A 20,951-nucleotide genomic window follows, 5' to 3' on the forward strand; every position below is an offset into this window, starting at 1 on the left:
TTTATTTTCTGAGTGCATAAGCATCCATTGATCTGAGTCACTTGCCACAGTTGGGGCTTTTCTCACTTAGGAAGTTCTGGGTTCATTTCCTACCCAGGACACAAACACAAAAATAAAAATAAAAGACCATTGCAATACTACGGGAATGCTGCATTGACAGAAGTGCTGTCTTTCAAAACAAGACCCTGTCTGCCCCCTCAGCTAGGAGTAAAAGATTCAGTGGCAGAAATCTGAGGAGGAGCAGGGGCATTCTCCCGAGTGTTTGGTAAATATTTATCCTGAATTAACATCACAGAAACAGATTTTCTGGTCATTACCACATCACTGCTTGGGGAATCTTGGTATGTAGAATTTGGCTGCTCCCTTTCCTACAACACTTGCTACTCTTCAAAAAAAAAACTTAATTGGCTGTAAAGCATCTTAAATCGTTCAGTGGTTGTCAAAAGCACTATAAACGCAAGTCTTTAATTATTTCTTGAATATACTCCAACTGAGCAACCACAACTACCCTGTGGGTTAGAAAATTCCAAAGATTCAGAGCTCTATGATTTGAATAAATCTCTCCACATCTTAATCCTAATTCCGAGACTATGAATTCTAATTTCTGACTCTCCAGCCAAGTGAAACAGCCTCTCAGAAACCTCTACCTCCTGAACTTTAAGAGAAGGTGGTACGTGAAACTTTAATACAAGGCACCTGTCTGCAGCGTTTGCGGACTTAACAAGTCGCTGCACTTCAAAAAAAAACTTACAATCTAGTATTTGGATCACTGTTTTACCTAGTGCGCTCTCTCTCTACCGCTTCCCTTTTCTACACACGCACTCCCAATTAGCAAGGTGCCTTTGAGGTAAAGGTTAGTTTCCTCTCGCTTTGTATGGGACTACTGGGAAAAAAAATGTGTGGCTCAGGAACCCGGAAGGGTGGGGACAGTGTAAGGAACAGCTGTAAACTCGGCGTCACTTTACGGTGAAATGATTGTAACTCAGTTTGAAACGCAGGAAGTGAGGCTGAATCTTTCACATCCTCTATCTGGGAGCTGAAGGGGGAATAAAACGTACTTTCGCTCTGACTGTCACTAGCTGGCAGATCGAGGTGCGAAAAAAAATCGGAGGGTCGGAGGAGATAGATCGTCTTTCAACAAAGTGAATACACACACGGATCAAAATCCAGAAGAGGAGGGAAAAAATCTTTGGTCCCGTAGAAAACCTGACAGGACAGGCAGCATCAGAATTGATTGAGTCAAAGTCCTTCTGATCAGCGTGTCAGCTTCCGGTCTTCAGTCAGAACTCCCGGTAAGAGAACATACGTCCTACTGTCTAAAGAAAGTTAACTTTGGCTTCAGGTGATCTGTTTGTCTCGCAGCTAAAGTCAACGACTTCCTTGTTTGTTTCGCTTTTATTAATATGATCCCAAGTATCTTGCAGTTGCACCATTGCGTATGGTGACTGTATCTGTCACATTAATATCACAACACGATGATAAGTAAAGGTTGGGAATTGTCACTTTGGCGGAGGCTTAAATTGTTCTGAATTCATGTTTTTTTCAAGTTTGAATGATCTGTCATTTTGTTATTAGTTTTTAGAGTAAACTGCTGTTTATGTATCACGCCCACCGAAGTGATTTAATCCGAGGACTACACTCTCAATTAGATTATCTGCTAGATTCGAGAGGGTATTTTAAATCTAGTTCCATTGGACTGTGGGTCACGCTCGGGATTACTTAATTCAATTATTTTACAAGTATTTCAGGAAGGAGGGCAGGATTATTGGATTCCATGATGTATTGAATTTGTTGTTGATTTATCAGTGCTGGAGTCTCTTTTTTTGGCCTGGACTGTTACTGATTGTGATGGTACTGTCTATGGATATAATCCGGGTGTGGGGGTGCGAGGACTATCCCAAAAATGTTTACTGGAACTAACTGAAGTTAATAAAAGTCTGAGAAGATGTACTAAGACAAAATGAAATTAAAGCAAAACTAAGTTTGCAGTTTTTAAGGCCTGCTGTTTGTAGGGGGTCCTTAGAGCCAAAAGTTTTGAGTTCCTGAGGAAAGAAAAGAACAGGGAAACAAGAAGGGATATATGTGGGAGTGGGGAGGCTAGAAAACTTCAAGAGATTGATCCTTCACTCTCACAATATGTTTGAGAAGGGAGACTGTAAAAGCTGGTTGTGGCAATTGTACTAGGACATTCAAAAATCCTTGTGAGATTGAGTCATATTTATAAGAGATGCTGATTGGTGTTATATCCTCCAACCCCATGATCCCTAACCAGAAACCGAGAAGATCTCAACCTGCAAGGATTGAGAAAACTCCCTGTCATGTCTTCTGCTTTCAGGGAATATTTAAGTATTGATATATTAAAACAACAGGCAGGAAAATATCATCCGGTCCATCAAGCTTGCCCCATGCAAGAACAGGAGAATTAGGAGCAGGAGTCAGCCATTTGGCTCCTTGACCCTGAGCACCATTTGATAAGATTGTGGCTGACCTGATTGTGGTCTCAGCTCCAATTTTCAGTCTGCACTCCCACCATAACTATTGACTCTCTCGTAAATTAAAAATCTGTCCAACTCAGCCTTGCCTGTTTTAGTATTTTAGTATTTCTCATTCTTAGCCACAGATGATTGGATCAAGGTGAATTATTCTTCACTTCCCCATTCAGCAATGACAATGTCTGGCTATATCCAAGTTGTACCTACCAAAAGCTCTTTGATTTAACGTAAGTCTGTGCTGAATTAGAAGAGCTATCATTGACTTAAGCAATCCTGGGTTAATAGCATCAAGGCAAACCGTAGAACCCCTGTTCAGCCAGGATTTCCTGTCTACTACCAGTTTGTGGGAAGTGTGGCAGTGGATCCTAGGGTTGGTTTACTGCTGTCTGTGCTGTAAATGCCTACCAGTTTTAACTGAAAGACTGATAATTTGGACAAAGTATCATATGGCTAACAGTGGCTGTGGGCTCAACTCTTTGAGGAGCAAAGGGGAGAGAATGTTTAAAATGGCTATCATTCTAGGGGTAGCATAATAGAATCCTACAGTGCAGAAGGAGACCATTTGGCCATCAAGTTTGCACCGACCACAATCTCATCCAGGCCATATTCCCAAGAGGGATGGAGAGATCAGCAGGTTGGCACACTACCTATCAACAATTTTTTCAAGGATAATTTGACTTGACAGCATTGGTGATTCAATATTCTCCATTGTCATTTCAATGAAATGTAATGGTGGGTGCATTCATTTGAGCACACTGTAGTACAATTCTGGATTCTCACTTTCCAAACATCATTTTTGTCTGGAGTGAGTAATTGACCTCTATTGTTATAGGACGTTAGTTGTGCTGGGTGAAGCCTGTCAAAGGTGATGAATTAAATGTGATAGGTGAAGTTGTTTTTTTTCCCCCAAGTGTATTTGTACCAAAATAAGACTTTGTAGAAAGATTTCTACAAAAGACAAATCTGAATTAAAATCAGGAAATGCTGAGCAGGTCTGATAGAGTTGGTGACCTTTCATCTGCATTGGAAAAAATTAGAGATGTACGAAGTTTCAAACAAGTACAGAGGCCATGATTGGAGGGAGGAAAGGAAAGAATGACAGAAATTTATATCATGGAAGGAAGCCACTTGGTCCACTGTGTTGGTTAAAACCATCTCCTGAAATCTCAGCTTTGCAGATACATTACAATGACTCCAGCTGCTGCTCAAGCTATAAAATGCAGAGCTTGATTTCCTCCAGCCTTATGATACATAAAAAGGCTCCTGAAGTTCCCACATAGCACAGGATGTACATTCAGTAGGCCAAACAGCCTTGGATAGCAAGAAGCCTTGGTTCGTTTAACAGTGGTATCATTATCAGCAACTGTTAGGCAATAGCATTAAGTGTTACTCAACCAAGGTGGAAATTAAGATACAGATTGGCTGGGATGTAGCTGAATAGTCGAGCAACTCCTTCCAAATAAATCATAGTTGTTGCTGCTTCATTTACAATAACAGTCACTAATATTCATTTAGCAACAAAACATTCCAAGGCTCTTCATTGAAATGTAATAAAACAAAGGAGGTATGATTAAATGACCAAAAATGCTTAATCAGAGAGGAAGTTTTTAAGGAATGATTTAGCTAAGAATGGAAGCAGGTGAGTGCAGTCCTTTCTAGCTGGATGATAATGGAGAGGCATTGAAAGCGATGTTGTAGTTAATCATGATGTGGAGATGCCAGCATTGGACTAATTAATCATGTCACAGTCTGCAGACAGGTTGAGGTGAAAAAGTTTACCTCTGTCATAGTCATCTGGGATATCATTTGTGATTCTGATGAGAGTGCTATGGCTACAAACCTGACTGGAAGTGTTCAAACATGGAATTCTGGAAAAAATGGTTTCAGATCTGGGAGGCACAAACTTTTCAAAGACTTTGAAGAGAAAAGGGAGATTGAAGATGGGATAGTAGTTTGCAAGAATGATGGGGTCTTGTTGTTTTTGAGAGGAGGTCTCATGATGGCAGATTTGAAATAAAGAAGAATAACATTTGAAATGATAGAAATGTTAACTATATCAGCTAAAATGGCAATCAGGAGGTGAAGTTGGATGGGTAGCAGTTTGTTGGCAAAAGGATTGAGGGAACGGGAGGTGGATCTCATCAGCAACATGAGCTCAGAGAGGGCGGCACGGTAGCACAGTGGTTAGCACTGCTGCTTCACAGCTCCAGGGTCCTGGGTTCGATTCCCAGCTCGGGTCACTCTGTGGAGTTTGCACGTTCTCCTTGTGTCTGCGTGGGTTTCCTCCAGGTGCTCTGGTTTCCTCCCACAGTCCAAAGATGTGCGGGTTAGGTTGATTGGCCATGCTAAGAAATTGCCCCTTCATGTCTAGGGATGTGTAGGTTAGAGGGATTAGTGGGTAAAATCTGTAGGGATATTGGGGTAGGGCCTGGGTGGGATTGTGTTCGGAGCAGACTCGATGGGCTGAAGGGCCTCTTTCTGCACTGTAGGGTTTTTACGACGTGAGGTGCATAAGAAGAAAAACTAAAGAAATACGTGAATTTAGGGTCTAGGGCAGTAGAGAGTATTAGAAGAAGTTCAGCCATTGCCTCCAACCAGAAATAAATCTGCAGTTTTAAAAAATATTTGTTCTTGGAATATGACGGTCAGTGGCAAGACCAACATTTATTGCCAATCCCTATTTTCTCTGGATGGTAGTGTTGAGCCACTTATAACTCTGGCTTACTAAGCCATATTAAAGGGCAGTTAAGAGTAAACATGTAGGTTAGATCAGGTAAAGATGGCAGATTTCCTCCCCTGAAGCAGTGAACCAGATGGACTTTTACAATGACCTGGTAGCTTTGTGACCATTTATTATTGATACCAGGGACTTTATTGCGGATTAATTAATCAATTTCACTGTTGTCTATGCTTTATTTCCTTGATTACTGTTTGTTTGGTTTTTACTAAAATTGTCTCCATCAGAAGTTAGCACTGCCAGTGGCAGAATGAAGCTCCCTTTAGTCTTCCATTCCTGTGTGCCTTAACCACATTCTCAAAGACACTTTCATTTCCCACACCAATCATACAGTTTGTCTGGGTGAAATTTCTAAATTGTCTTCTGTTCATATCAAATGCTCAGCAGATTTGTGCTTTTGGCTTGAACTCATTAGGGAGTGAATGAAGATCAGCCCAAACTCATCTTATGTCAGTACTTTAACAGCAAGCAGTCACAGTAGACTATTCAAATGCTCTATTGGCAACCGTAACACTGCAATCTGCACTCTGTCCTTTCCTTCCCTATGTACGGTATATTTTTTATAGTGTGCAAGAAACAACATGTGACATTAAATCAAATCAAAAAAATCATTCCCTCTCCCACCCTCCTTAAACTTTGCTGATCCATTGATTGGGCACGTTGAGTGTCAAATCAAAGACTGATAGATCATCTTCCAGTTCCATTTTAACATATCTCAACTCTGTCCACAGTGCTATTTATTTTCTCTTCCTACAAGCAGTACTTTATAGTTGTCTAATAATTGCAGTTTCCTCCCCTTTATCTATTCCCAGAGTTTTCCTTTAATCTCTGCAGCTTTAAATTAAATTAGTGGCTTTTGATGTGAAGTCAAGGTACTCTGGACCCTAGAGCTCATAACCACTTAATTGGGGTATCGTATTCTCAAAATGTTCTGTAGGATGGTCAAGAAAAGTTTTCACTTTCTGAATCCATGCTGACGGCTGCTGATTAGGTTATTCTTATAAAGATAATCCTCAATCCACTATCGTACATGGTGTAGGGCTAATGATAGTCTGTCATTGTCTATGTCTCTTTTGCCCCCTTTTGGAGAATGTGCCTTGCAGTGAAGTGGTGGTGATCTGTCTAAGGGGACATTCTCTGCTCATTTCTCCATTGTTCGTGCTTTTGCACGTTCCTCTCAGTTGCTTGCAGGAACCTTCCATTTTCAATTTCAATAAGCAATATGACTAGGGATAAGAATATATAAGATGTTTTCCTATTACCTGTGTGCTTCAAGGAAATAAGTCCTATTCCCCAAAGATCCTCTGCTTCTGTAAGTCTTGTCCCTCAGGTTTTAGTTCTTCCACCATCACCACCAAAGATTAGTTGGTTACACTGTTGTCAATGGCTTGTAACTATGAGCATGGGTCTGAGGCAACTTGCAAAATGGCGGGATGGCCACCCCCATTCCCTGAGTCTGTCTCAAGTGAACACCTTAAGTGTCCAATGACTTTGTCCATAATGATTGTCAGTACCTCAAAAATGCCTCCTGATCCTCCATCACCTTTTTCAGTGCTCTGTGGTATAATTATCCCTGGGGATTCATTTGATTCTAAGAATTCCATCGCTGTTGCAAGTAAGGAACAACACACTTCCTTTGTATGAAGAAAACATGACACTCATTACTTTCTCCAAGTATTCACAAGGAGAGACACACCACTCAGCTACTTGGAGTTGCTCACTCTCAGTTTCAAGCTTACTTAAACCTTTTGTATCTTCCATCAGTACCCTGACAGCTCTCTCGCTGTTGTGCTGCCATTTTTCTCTCTCTTGTTTTAATTTGTTTACATGGTTGGAGCTTACTGGCCATTGGAATATATCTCTCCAGACTTACCCTTTACACATGAATTAAGGATCAAGAAGGTTATCTACATGTGGATCCACAAGAGATGGGTGAGATCCTAAATGAATATTTTTCATCAGTATTTACTGTTGAGAAAAGCATGGATGTTAGGGAAATAAATAGTGATGCCTTGAGGATGTACATATTACAGAGAACATAAGAAATAGGAGCAGGAGTAGGCTATCTAGCCCTTCGAGCCTGCCCCGCCATTCAATAAGATCATGGCTGATCTGTCGCTGCTCAGTTCCACTTTCCCGCCCTCTCCCCATAACCCTTAATCCCCTCTCTTATCAAAAACCCATCAACTCGCGTCTTAAAAATATTTAGCGAGGCAGCCTCCACCACTTCAATGGGCAGAGAATTCCAGAGATTCACCACCCTTTGAGTGAAGAAGTTCCTCCTTAACTCCGTTCTAAACCGCCCCCCTTTTATCTTGAGGCTGTGCCCCCTAGTCCTACTGTCTTTTTTGAGCGGGAAGAGTCTCTCCACCTCTATCCTATCCATCCCATTCATCATCTTATACGTCTCAATGAGATCTCCCCTCATTCTTCTAAACTCTAACGAGTACAAGCCCAGTTTATTCAGCCTCTCCTCATAGCTCAACCCCCTCAACTCCAGTATCAGCCTAGTAAACCTCCTCTGCACTCCCTCCAAGGCCAAAATATCTTTGCGCAGGTGCGGCGCCCAAAACTGCACACAGTACTCCAGCTGCGGCCTCACCAATGCCCTATACAGCTGCAGCAAGACCTCCCTACTTTTATATTCAATCCCCCTCGCTATGAAGGCCAGCATCCCATTCGCCTTCCTGACCACCTGCTGCACCTGCAAGCTGGGTTTTTGCGACTCATGCACAAGGACCCCGAGGTCCCTCTGCACCGTCGCCTGCTGCAGTTTTTCACCCCGTAAGTAATAGTCCTTCCTACCATTCTTCCTACCAAAGTGGGCCACCTCACACTTGCCAACATTAAATTCCATTTGCCAGTTCCTGGCCCATTCGCCCAGCTTATCTGCTGGAAGTCTTAAAGTGCATCAAGGTAGATAAATCCCTCCAGACCTGATGAAGTATATCCCAGGACGTTGTAGGAGGCTAGGGGGGAAATTGCAGGTCCCTTAGCAACATATTTGAATCATCAGTGGTCACAGTGAGGTGCCTGAAGATTGGAGAGTGGCAAATGTTGTGCCTTTGTTTAAAAAGGGCTGCAGGAAAAAGCCTGGGAACTACAGGCCAGTGAGTCTCACATCTGTGGTGGGTAAATTGTTGGAAGGTATTTAGAGAGACAGGACCTACACGCATTTAGAGATGTGAGGATTGGTTAGGGACATGGCTTTGTGACTGGAAAATCATGTCTCACAAATTTGATTGAGTTTATTGAAGGGATAACCAAGAAGGTAGATGAGGGTGGTGCAGTTGGTGGACTTTAGCAAGGCCTTTGACAAGGTACCACGTGGTAGGTTGTTACATAAGGTTAAATCTCACGGGATCTAGGGTGAGGTATCTAAATGAATACAAAATTGGCTTCTTGATGGAAGCCAGAGGGTGGTTATAGAGAGTTGTTTTCAAACTGGAGGTCTGTGACCAGCAGTGTGCCTCAGGGATCAATGCTGAGCCCACTGTTATTTGTCATTTATATTAATAATTTGGATAAGAATATAGGGGGCATGGTTAGTAAGTTTGTAGATGACACCAAGATTGGTGGCATAGTGGACAATAAAGAAAGTTATCTCCAATTGCAACAGGATCTTGATCAGTTGGGCCAGTGGATTAACAAATGGCAGATGGAGTTTAAATGTGAGGTGGTGCATTTTAGTAGATTGAACCAGGGCAGGACTTACTCAGTTAATGGTAGGGTGTTTGGGAGAGTTACAGAACAAAGAGATCTAGGGGTACATGTTCATAGCTCCTTGAAAGTGGAATCACAGGAGGACAGAGTGATGAAGAAGGCATTCAGCATGCTTGGTTTCATCAGTCAGAACATTGAACACAGGAGTTGGGACGTCTTGTTGAAGTTGTACAAGACATTGGTACGGCCACACTTGGACTACTGTGTGCAATTCTGGTCACTGTGCAGAACTAGAACTAGTTATTAAACTAGGAAGAGTGCAGAAAAGATTTACTAGGATGCTACCAGGACTTGATGGATTGAGTTATAAGGAGAAGCTGAATAGACTGGGACTTTTTTTCTCTGGAGCATAGGAGGCTCAGTGGTGACCTTATAGAGGTCTATAAAATAATGAGGTGCATAGACAAGGTAGATAGTCAATATCTTATCCTAAAGGTAGGGGAGTCTAAAACTGGAGGCAGGGGTTTAAGGTGAGAGGGAAGAGATACAAAAGCATCCAGAGGGGTATTTTTTTCACACAGAGGATGATGAGTGTCTGGAACAAGCTGCCAGATGTAGAGGCGGTACAATTTTATCTTTTAAAAAGCATTTTGATAGTTACATGGGTACGATAGGTATAGAGGGATATGGGTCAAATGCAGGCAATTAGGATTCGCTTAGAGGTTTTTTAAAAAAGGGTGGTATGGACAAGTTGGGCCAAAGGGCCTGTTTCCACGCTGCAAATCACTGTGACATGTCCCTGTTGTCTTCTACTAAATTATTGTTGGACAGTATTTGTTTTAGTTGGTTTCTCAATTAAATTTAAATAATTTAAATTTGTATACTTGGGTGCCTGGTCTTTTAGTATTTCTGGTCTCCAAATTATGTTTAAAGTTTATTTATTAGTGTCAGAAGGAGGCTTACATTAACACTGCAATGAAGTCACTGTGAAAATCCTCTAGTTGCCACACTCTGGCGCCTGTTTGGGTACACCGAGGGAGAATTTAGCATGGCCAATGCACCTAACCAGCACATCTTTTAGACTGTGGCAGGAAACTGGAGCACCCGGAGGAAACTCTTGCAAACATTGGGAGAACATGCAGACTCCACATACAGTGACCCAAGCTGGGAATCAAACGCAGATCAATGGTGCTGTGAGGCAGCAGTGTTAACCACTGTGCCACCGGTGAACGTGATCTTTCTATGGTCATTGCCAATTCCTTCAGATACAACGACTTTTATGTCCTATTTTCAGAGGCATTTACTCATACCAAACCAAATCAGCATTATCTTTCATGGCTTTCTTGACATGTCGATCAAGAGTAAGTCATTGGTTAACTCTGAATTTGAACCATGGATTTTCCAGGTTATATTGTAGATACTTAGAATGGTTACATCACAAAAGGAGGCTATTTGACTCATCATGTTCCTGTTAGTTCTCTGCAAATGTAACTCAGCTAGTTGTGTACCCTCAACAATTCTCCATAACTCTGTAAATATTGTCTCTTCAGGTGTTTGTATAATTTTCTGTAGATAGCCATGGTTGAATCTGCTTCCATCACACACTCTGGCAGTGCATACCAGATCCTAAACCACTTGTGGCATAGAAAAGCTTTCCTCATGTCACCATTAGTTCTTTTGCCATTCACTATAATATTGGTACCTTAGGCCCTTCCAGCAATGGGGACAGTTTTCTTTACTTGCATTGGAAATGTTGCCATCGTTTTATATCGCCTCTCTTTATTCTTCCTATTAGAATGTGTCACTTCACACTTCTCTGCATTAAATTTTCACCTGCCACTATCTTCCCACTGCATCAACTTGTTTAAGTCCTTCTAAAGTACATCACTATGTCTTCATAGTTCACAATACTTCCAAGTTTTGTATTGCCTGAACACTTTGAAAGTATGCCTTACTGGTCAAAATCCTGGAACTTCCTTTCTAATAGCACTGTAGAGTAATATCACAAGGACTGCACTGGTTCAAGGTGGCGACTCACACCCTCAAGGACAGTTAGGGATGGGCAATAAATGCTGGCCTTGCCAGTGATGCTCGCATTCCTAGAATGGAGAATAAAATAAAAATCCAAGTTCAGGTCATTAAAATATATCAAGAAAAGCAGTGATAATTGTGCTGACTCCTGGAGAATCAAAGTTCAGTCCGAAGAAACAACTATTCACGAGTGCTTCCTGTTCCCTGTCACTCAGATAACTGTCACTGTAACTTGCATACCATGAGCTTTGATTTATTACATTGAAATGTCCCATTAAAAAAAACCTTTGCTATCCCTATCCCCGTATGTTGTCTTTCTTAAGCTAATCAAGTGGCCTTTGGCACACTGTTATAGTGCACATAGCTCACTGAAAGTGCTTGTAATATATACATCTTCAGACTGTGTTCACTGATGCTTGTTGAAATTGCTGGTTTATTCTTCTACTTTAACTAACCTTACATTCTTCCTAGAAGTAAGGGGTGTACACAAAACAAGTTTAGACATCTTTGTGCACATTGTAGTGAAATAAAAACAGTACAAGGCAGCCCTTAATTTGGTTCCAAGATGGGTGTTTTCAGACTATTTGGCAGAAGGAAAATGTCAGCAGGAGGAGCAACATTATTGAGGTTTAGACTCCAACATGAGGGAAGTTTCTCTTATCTAATAGTCTTATGACTGCTCCAACAATCCTTATTGCTTTGGTTGGGCACCCAAAATGGGAAGTTTTTAATGCAGCACAGACATCCCACATCAGGATCAGCCCATACTTCACACATACTGAGCCCAATGAATATGTTCTAGCTCCAAGTGTTGTAATGGGGATTTCCAGGCACCCCACCCCACCCACACACAAATATAGAGGATTTTCCAGTTATGGCAGGTGTGAACGTTCCCAGCAATTACATGAGCATCAATGAGTCACTGGGTGGAATCTAATCAAGGGGTCGGGGCACTTTATATATAGAATAAAGTTTATTTATTACTGGCTTACATTAACACTTCAAATAAAATTATTGTGAAAATCCCCTAGTCGCCACACTCTAGTGCCTGTTGGGGTGGATGCCCTTGAGTGAATTATGAGCTGGAATGTAATCAAGGGGTTTAGGTGGTTTGTACACAGAACAACAGATAAAACTGAGAGTGAGTTACGGTCTGGAATCTAATTAAGGGGTTAAGGTAGGTCTCTATATAAAATCATGGTTACCCAGGAGTGAGTTACAGGCAGTAATCTAATGAAGGGATTTGGTGGATTTATATGTAGAATAAGAGAAACTCAAAAGTGAGTTGAAAACTGGAATCTAATTGAGTGGGTGATGTAGGAAAATCACTACGTTAAAATCTAAACCTTTTTAAAAGGCTATTTAATGTTTTAACTTTTCTGTCTGTACAATTCTGTGATGCCACTTTCTGGACCTCATGGGTTTTTGCCCAGACACATCTGAGCTAGAGATATGGCGCTGAATCTTCAGCTCTTGCTGCGGTGAGCTTGGAAGCAGCAAGGTCATGAAATTTTGGTGATGGTGGCGTCCCCAAATCCCGGTGCTTTCCCATCTCCACCCAGATTAAGTCCTGAGCAGGAAGGCCTGTGGTTGACTTTCCCATTCCACCACCAATTGAAACCCTTAACTGGTCATTTAAAGACCACTTAATTCCACTGAGACTAACCTAGTTTCTGGCAGCCATTTGTCATGTGGCGCGCATGACAGCTGACACCATACAAGCATCTTGTCACTTCCAGGGGGTAGGTAGTGGAAGGGTGGACGAAAGCTGGGGAGGGTGGTAGGTAGTGCAGGGGTGGAAAGGGTGTAAGTAATGGAGATTTGGGACGCTGGGAGCAGCCATAGCCCCTCTATAGCACTGCTGTGTGCAAAAGCACCAGACTCTGGATGGCAGCTCTGGCTAGGTGAGACTTCTGTGTTGGTGACATGATTCCAGAGGACAGCACGTTGCTGGCCTCATCACTGCCTGATTGGCATGTGGCTCAATGGGCCTTCCAGAAAAAAGGCAGCATAGGTCTTTCACCAGCTCTCCAGCCGGAAGGCAAGATCCCTGACACCTCAACAAGATACCCCCCATGACCTGGGTAACAGTGGGAAGGGCAAAAATGATGTTGAACCCCTTCAAAATGCAGGGGAAAGGAGTGAGGGGAGCTTGACGATCCATCACACCATAACAATCGTAAAACAGGCCACAAAGAGACTTTGGTACAGTTTATCACTCCTGGCCTGTTGCCCACAAGGTCTGATAAAACAGAGAGAGGGAGGAAAGAGTGATGTTCTTGCAGTACAAATGCTCTGAAGAAAGGGCCCCATTCGAAATAGTCACTTGTCTTAAACTCATGTATGTGTTAAACACATATATTTGCAACACTTCCCTTTTTTTTCCCAGACTTGAAGCACTTTTTTTGTTTCTGTGGCCAGTGATGTATGTTTGAAGTTAGGAGGCAATTATTGAAAGAAAGGGAAGAGAGAGTTGCGTTTATGTAGCGTCTTTCACAATCACTAGATGTCTTAGTGCTTATTAAGGATAGTCACTGCTGTAGTGTAGGAAACACAGCAACAAATTTGTACACAGCAAGCTCCCACAAACATCAATGTGATAATGACCAGATTTTGTAATGTTGCTTATCCAGGACACCAAGAATAACTCCCCTGCCAGGAAGTATGAGGGGATCACAGTTTAATATGTTATCCTTAAGAAAGCTCCTCTGACAGTGCAGCATTCCCTTAGTACCGCACTGGAATGTCTGTGATGATTATTGTGCTGAAGTCCTATAGTGACATTTTGCTCCATAATTTTCTGAGTCAGAGGTGAGATTACTATCATCTGAGCCACGGCTCAGATTTTCTTCAGTTTTGGATCATTTATGAATTCCAGGCTGTGAATAAAATGAATTCAAGTCACAAGCAGGTTTTTCCAATTTCATCCGTGGCCACCCCACTGCAAGTGAGAACGGAGAATTTGGCATTCCAGCCATGAACAACAGTGGTGATTTTTGGTGCACGTGAAGAGTGATCTTGCATTTACATAGCACCTGATCACACTCTCAGAATGTTTTGCAGGCAGACAGAGGAGCTAAATTGCATAAAGCCAAGTCGCACCATCTGTAAAGAGAATGGCCAAGCCTTGATGATGTTAGTTGTCGATAAATGTTGACCTGGACATCAGACATAATTCTTTTGCTCTTTGAAAAGTTCCACGGAATCTTTTACATCCACCTGAGCAGATCGACGATGCTACCCTCAGCTTAATATCTCATTTGGAAAAATTTCTGTTTCTGCTTTAGTTGTGTTGGCATCACAGATTAATACCGATATTCCGACAACATTGATATGACTGATGTTAGCTAAACCTGCTGAAATAAAGAACGGGAAATGCCAGAAAGACTCAGTAGATCTAGCAGCATCTGTGGAGAGAAAAACAAAGTTAATGAAGGCTTCCCATTGGGCACCACAGCTTCCACATATCTCCAGCCACTGAATTTCCTGCATCATCAGCTTTGTGCCAGAAATTGGCGCGGAGCTGATTAAAATATGCCAATCGGCACTGGAATGCGATTAGTGGCCCCAGGACTGAAGCCTCTGGGCCAGCTACAGCCCCCCTATCCCCCACCCCCACCAGGAGTGTTTCACTCCAGCAGGGTTTACAACAGCTCTCCACAAATGGGAAGTTGGCAGTCTGACCCCGCTGGAGTGAAGGGAGGCCATGGAGGCCCCCCAGGAGATTGGGGATAGGAGGCATTGCAGGCTTGGCAGTGCTAGCCTGGCCGCTGGCACTGCCGAAGGGGCAATGCCTGCGGAACCTTGGCACTGCCCACTGGGCATTGGGCTGTGCCAAGGCGGGGTGGGGTGGATTGGTGGGGGCAGGAGGGTATCGGTGGTGGTAAAGTGTCCCGCTGCCACTCTGCACTGGGATCAGTGACAGAGGGCAGAAGGACAGCGATTGGGCCAAGCCATTGGGGGGGGTGGGGGGAACAGAGGGAGGAAACGAGGTGGGGGTGGCATTGGCCTGTCAGAGGTTGGGGAGGCGGCGGGGGGGGGGAGGTGGGTGTTGCGACTGTGGGGTGTGACACTGGGGATACCGATGTTGGAAGGATCGAGAGATTGGAACTGCCGAGGTGGTAGTGGTGGGGGGGAATGGGCAAGATCAAGGCAAGCTGGAGACATCCAGGAGGCCAACAATTGGAGGTTTGGAGGGGCAATGATGTGGGGTTGCAGAGCTGGCTAGCAATCAGGAGGCTGGCAGTGCAGGGCTACTGCACATGCACCAATCTCAGCACTGACAGATCGGCAGATGCACAGTGGCCCACTCAGTACTGTGCTGCTGGCCTCTCTGGTAGGAATAGAGCCCACCCTGGATTTTCAGAGTAATTCATGCTAGTACACTCTGTAATGCACAACAGTGTGGGAGATTCATTTTGAAAATCCTGCTTAAAAAATAGCTAGATTTACTCCCATTTTTACGCGAATTTGACACTTAGAATTTTTTTGGGAGAATAGAACATAGAACACTACAGCAGGCCCTTTGGCCCACAAGTTGCGCCGATCATATCCCTACCTACCAGGCCTATCTATAACCCTCAATCCCATTAAATCCCATGTACTCATCCAGAAGTCCCAGCAAGTTCGCCTCCACCACCACCGACGGGAGCCGATTCCACTCGCTCACCACCCTCTGAGTGAAAAACTTACCCCTGACATTTCCTCTGTACCTGCTCCCCAGCACCTTAAACCCGTGTCCTCTCGTAGCGACCGTTTCAGCCCTGGGGATTAGCCTCTGAGAATCCACCCTATCTATACCTCTCAACATCTTATAAACCTCTATCAGATCACCTCTCATCCTTCGTCTCTCCAGGGAGAAAAGACCTAGCTCCCTCAACCTATCCTCATAAGGCATGCCACCCAATCCAGGCAACATCCTTGTAAATCCCCTCTGCACCCTTTCAATAGCTTCCACATCCTTCTTGTATTGAGGTGACCAGAACTGCACACAGTACTCCAAGTGGGGTCTGACAAGGGTCTTATAAAGTTGCAGCATTATCTCCCGACTCCTAAACTCAATCCCTCGATTAATGAAGGCTAGTACACCATATGCCTTCTTGACCATATCCTCCACCTGCGAGGCCGATTTAAGAGTCCTGTGGACCCGGACCCCAAGGTCCTTCTGATCCTCAACACTGCTAAGAGTCCTACCCTTGATATTATACTCCTTCATCCCATTGGACCTGCCAAAATGGACCACTACACATTTATCCGTGTTGAAGCCCATCTGCCACTTCTCCACCCAGTCTTGCATCCTAATTATGTCTCACTGTGACTTCTGACATTTATCCACAACACCACCAACCTTCGTGTCATTGGCAAACTTACCAATCCATCCCTCCACTTCCTCATCCAGGTCATTTATGAAAATGACAAATAGCAAGGGTCCTAGAACAGATCGCTGGGGCACTCCACTGGTGACTGACCTCCATGCAGTAAAAGACCCACCTACAACCATTCTCTGCCTTCTGCAGGCAAGCCAGTTCTGGATCCACAAGGCAACAGCCCCTTGGATCCAATGCCCTCTCACTTTCTCAAGAAGTCTTGCATGGGGGACCTTATCAAACGCCTTGCTGAAGTCCATATAAACCGCATCCACTGCTCTTCCTTCGTCAATGTGTTTAGTCACATTTTCAAAGAGCTCAACCAGGCTCGTAAGGCGCGACCTGCCCTTGACAAAGTCATGCTGACTACTTTTGATCATACTAAACTTCTCTAAATGTTCATAAATCCTGTCCCTCAGTATCACCTCCATCAACTTACCAACCACTGAGATCAGACTCACCGTTCGATAATTTCCTGGGCTATCCCTGTTCCCTTTCTTGAAAATAGGAACCACATTCACAATCCTTCGGAACCTCTCCCATCTCCATCGACGATGCAAAGATCATTGCCAGGGGCTCTGCAATCACTTCCCTCACCTCCCACAGTAACCTGGGGTACATCCCATCTGGTCCCAGCGACTTATCTATCTTGATGCAATTTAAAAGTTCCAACACATCCTCTTTCTTAATGTCCACATACTCAATCTTTTCAGTCTGCCGCAAACCTGCAGTACAATCACCCAGATCATTTTCCACCGTGAATACCGAGGTAAAGTATTCATTAAGCACCTCTGCTATTTCTACTGATTCCGCACAGACTTTTATCCCCTCGCCTTTCATAGGTCCTATTCCTTCACATCTCATCCTTTTAGTTTTCACATATTTGTAGAACGCCTTGGGGTTCTCCTTAATCTTTCCTGCCAAGGCCTTCTCATAACCCCTTATGGCTCTCCTCATTTCCTTTTTAAGCTCCTTCCCACAACCCATATACTCCTCTAGACCCTTAACAGTGCCTAGCTCTCTGAACCTTCTGTACGCCTTTCTTTTCTTTCTGGCTAGGTTCATTACAACCTTCGTGCACCACGGTTCCCGTAAGCTACTAAAACCTCCCTGTCTCGTCGGAACGTTGTCATGCAGAGCTCCAGACAAACATTCCTTGAAAATCCGCCACCTTCCTTCGGTACTTTTCCCCAAGAACACCTCCTTCCAATTTATTCGCCTAATTTCCTGCCTGATGGCTTCATATTTCCCCTTATTCCAGATAAAGACTTTCCTAGCCTGCCTGATCATGTCTCTTTCCAATGGTATTGTGAAGGAGATAGAATTATGATCACTATCCCCAAGATGCCCTCCCACCGAGAGATCCGACACCTGTCCTGGTTCATTAGCCAGTACCAGATCAAGTACAGCCTCTCCTCTAGTAGGCTAATCCACGTATTGTGTCAGGAAACCCTCCTGAACACGCCTAACAAACTCCTGCCCATCCAATCCCCTTACCCTAGGGATATTCCAGTCGATGTTTGGGAAATTAAAGTCTCCCATCACGACAACTGTTATTCCTACATCTCTCTAGGATCTGTTTCCCTATCTGCACCTCAATATCCCTATTACTATTGGGCGGCCTATAGAAAACACCCAGCAAAGTTACCGACCCCTTGCTGTTCCTAACTTCCACCCACAGAGACTCCGTAGACAATCCCTCCATGGCGTCCATCTTCTCCACAGCCGTGACACTATCCCTGATCAACAGTGCCACTCTTTTGCCTCCCTCCCTGTCCTTCCTGAAACACCTGAATCCCGACACCTGAAGTATCCAGTCCTGTCCCTGAGACATCCAAGTCTCTGTAATGGCCACCACATGGCATTCCCAAGCAGCAATCCATGCTCTAAGCTCATCCACTTTATTCACTACACTCCTGGCGTTAAAGTAGAGACACCTCAGACCTTTGGTCTGGGCGCTCCCCTTCTCAATCACCCATCTATCCTCCCTCTTATACTGTCTACAGTCCTTCTCTACTTGGGAGCTAACCTCCTCACTCTCAGTCACCTCATCTCGATTCCCTCTCCCCAACCTTTCTAGTTTAAAGTCCCCCCAGTAGCCCTAGCCAATCTTTCCGCCAAGATATTGGTCCTCCTGGGATTCAAGTGCCACCTGTCTTTATTGTACAGGTCACACCTGCCCCTAATGAGGTCTCAAAGATCCAGGAACCAGAATCCCTGCCCCCTGTTCCAGTCCCTCAGCCACGCATTCATCCTCCACCTCATTCCATTCCTGTTCTCACTCTCCCACGGCGTAGGCAGCAATCCCAAGACTACTACCTTTGTGTTCCTCTTTCTTAGCTGTCTACCTAATTCCCTATATTCTCTTGTCATGACCCCTTCCCTCTTCCTACCTATGTCAGCAGCACCTATATGTACCATGACCTCTGGCTCCTCTCCCTCCCCCTTCAGGATTTCTGGGACACGTCCAGAGACATCCCGGATCCCAGCACCAGGGAGGCAAACCACCATCCAAGACTCCTGTCTGCGTCCGCAAAAACACCTGTCTGCCCTCACTATAGAGTCCCCTGTTAACACTGCCTTCCTACTGGGTCGGGCTCAGCTCCAGAGACACGGCCACAGCTGCTTCCCCCAGGTGAGCTGTCCCCTCCAGCAGTACTCAGACAGGAGTACTTATTATGAAGGGGCACATCCACCAGGGTGCTCTCTATCACCTGAGCTTTCCCCTTCCTGACTGTTACCCACTTGCCTTCCTCCCTTGGCCCCAGTGTGACCACCTGCCGGTAGCTCCTGTGAATCACCTCCTCATTTTCTCTAACCAGACGAAGATCTTTGAGCTGCAATTCTAGTTCCCTAACACGGTCCCTTAGGAACCGCAGCTCAACACACCCAGCACAGATATGGACGTCTAGGAGGCCAGCAGCCTCCAGGACCTCCCACATCCTACATTGGGAACAACATACTGCCCTCACACTCGTAAAATACAGGGAAAAAAATCCCAGTGAACATTTCAAGTCTGTGTGACTCTTCTGAGATGGTAGTCCTGATAATGAAAACTTTTAAATGGAAATAATCTAAAAATGGATCTTGAAGGTTTCAAGTGATGGGGCCATTTCCTTTGTGACTAATTGTATTGTGGGATAATCCTTGGGAAGAAAGATCATTGATCCATTGTCTTGGATGTCCCTAACAGTGCAGTATTTGCTCAGTACTGAACTGTTAGATTATGTTCTTAAGTCTCTACATATTGGACAAAATGGGAAATAATTGTGGTGCTCCAACAGTTGAATGGATTGCTGACCCAATGGCAGAGCAATGAATAATAGCCCCTTTGACAAGGTACTGGCTGGCATGGGTGTAACTGCCTCAGCAGAGAGGAGCAGCACACATTGAACATGATCTTCCCATTATGTTGACAGAGAAACTTTTCAGTTTGACATGAGTCACATCTGATGAATGAGCTGTTGATTAATCCAACTCTTTACATCTAAAAATATATCAGGCATGAAGCCATTTGCCTGGAGTTACCTCGCTGGATCTCTCTTTATGCTCATCAGAGTGATTCTGTTAGCTGGGAATAAAATGTCTTACTAGCAATGTCTGATCAGGCAAAGATTGCAATATACTCACAGCAAAGCAAGCCCATCTTGGACTGGATCTGGGAGAAGGTAATGACCGTGCCCTGACTAATATTAAACTAGCACTCAATAATTCCTCTCAACTGCTGAACCTTGGAGACATCACAATGAATCCTGATTCTGTCTTCAACAAACACAAGCTTCTACCAGGCATGGTCACTTTATAAAGTGCAGGAATTGCCCATCCTCAGCATTAGGCTATCCTTCTGCCAATCAGCCTAAGATCTCATAACTGGCCATAGATTAGGAATCTGTTTGACTCAGTTACACATAACCATTGCTGACAGAAGCCCAAATGAGTCATTTTTTTTAAAATAAGAAAGGGAGCAATATGTCCTTTTTGTCCTTCGCCTATGATAAGTCATGGTGCAAATGCAAGGATCTGTGACTATGGGAGGAGTCATCCAAGACACAGGTGATGGATTTGTTTCTGTTTGGAGGATATGCAGGACACTAGAAAAGCCACAAGTGGATCTCCACCAGTTATAGAGAGTCTGTTGGTGCTAATTATCATTTGCCCACTGTAAGGAATGGACAGTAAATGTATGTAATGAACTAATTAATTCAAACATACTATCCGAAAGAGCACCCCATCCAGGCTGTCTCCTCTACCCTATTCCCGTAACCCAGACATTTACCATGTTAATCCACCTAACCTACACATCTTTGAAAACTAAGAGGTAACTTAGCTTGACCAATGAACTTTTAGACTGTGGGAGGAAATCAGAGCACCCAGAGGAAATCCACACAGACATGGGGAGAACATGTAAACTCCACACACACAATCACCCAAGGCTGGAATTGAACCCAGGTCCTTGGTGCTGTGAGGTGGCAGAAATAGGCCTACCTAATGTGTTACAAGTGAAATCTTTGTGATTGAGTTTAATGAAAATGGGAATATTGTTTAAAAAAGCAAGGCTTGCATTTCTATTGCACCTTTCATTATCTTGCGCTGTCCCTTAAAAGCACAACACAGATGGACATGTTTTGTAACAGAAATGTTCCTATGATGTAGGGAAACAGG

The 20,951-nt window shown here is 43.9% G+C and overlaps 1 protein-coding gene across 1 annotated transcript in view; it reads left to right on the forward strand.

Annotated features, from left to right (window-relative positions):
- Positions 1-932: 932 nt before the first annotated feature.
- LOC145355451 (interferon regulatory factor 6-like) overlaps positions 933-20,951 on the forward strand; it is a 46,550-nt gene continuing 26,531 nt past the window's right edge. The window contains exon 1 of the mRNA XM_080207573.1: positions 933-1,292. The gene's annotated coding sequence lies outside the window, so the exon portion shown is untranslated. The remainder of the gene's footprint in view (positions 1,293-20,951) is intronic.

This window comes from Carcharhinus amblyrhynchos, chromosome 19, assembly GCF_965287045.1.
Source record: "Carcharhinus amblyrhynchos chromosome 19, sCarAmb.v2.hapA, whole genome shotgun sequence".
Lineage (NCBI taxonomy): Eukaryota > Metazoa > Chordata > Chondrichthyes > Carcharhiniformes > Carcharhinidae > Carcharhinus > Carcharhinus amblyrhynchos.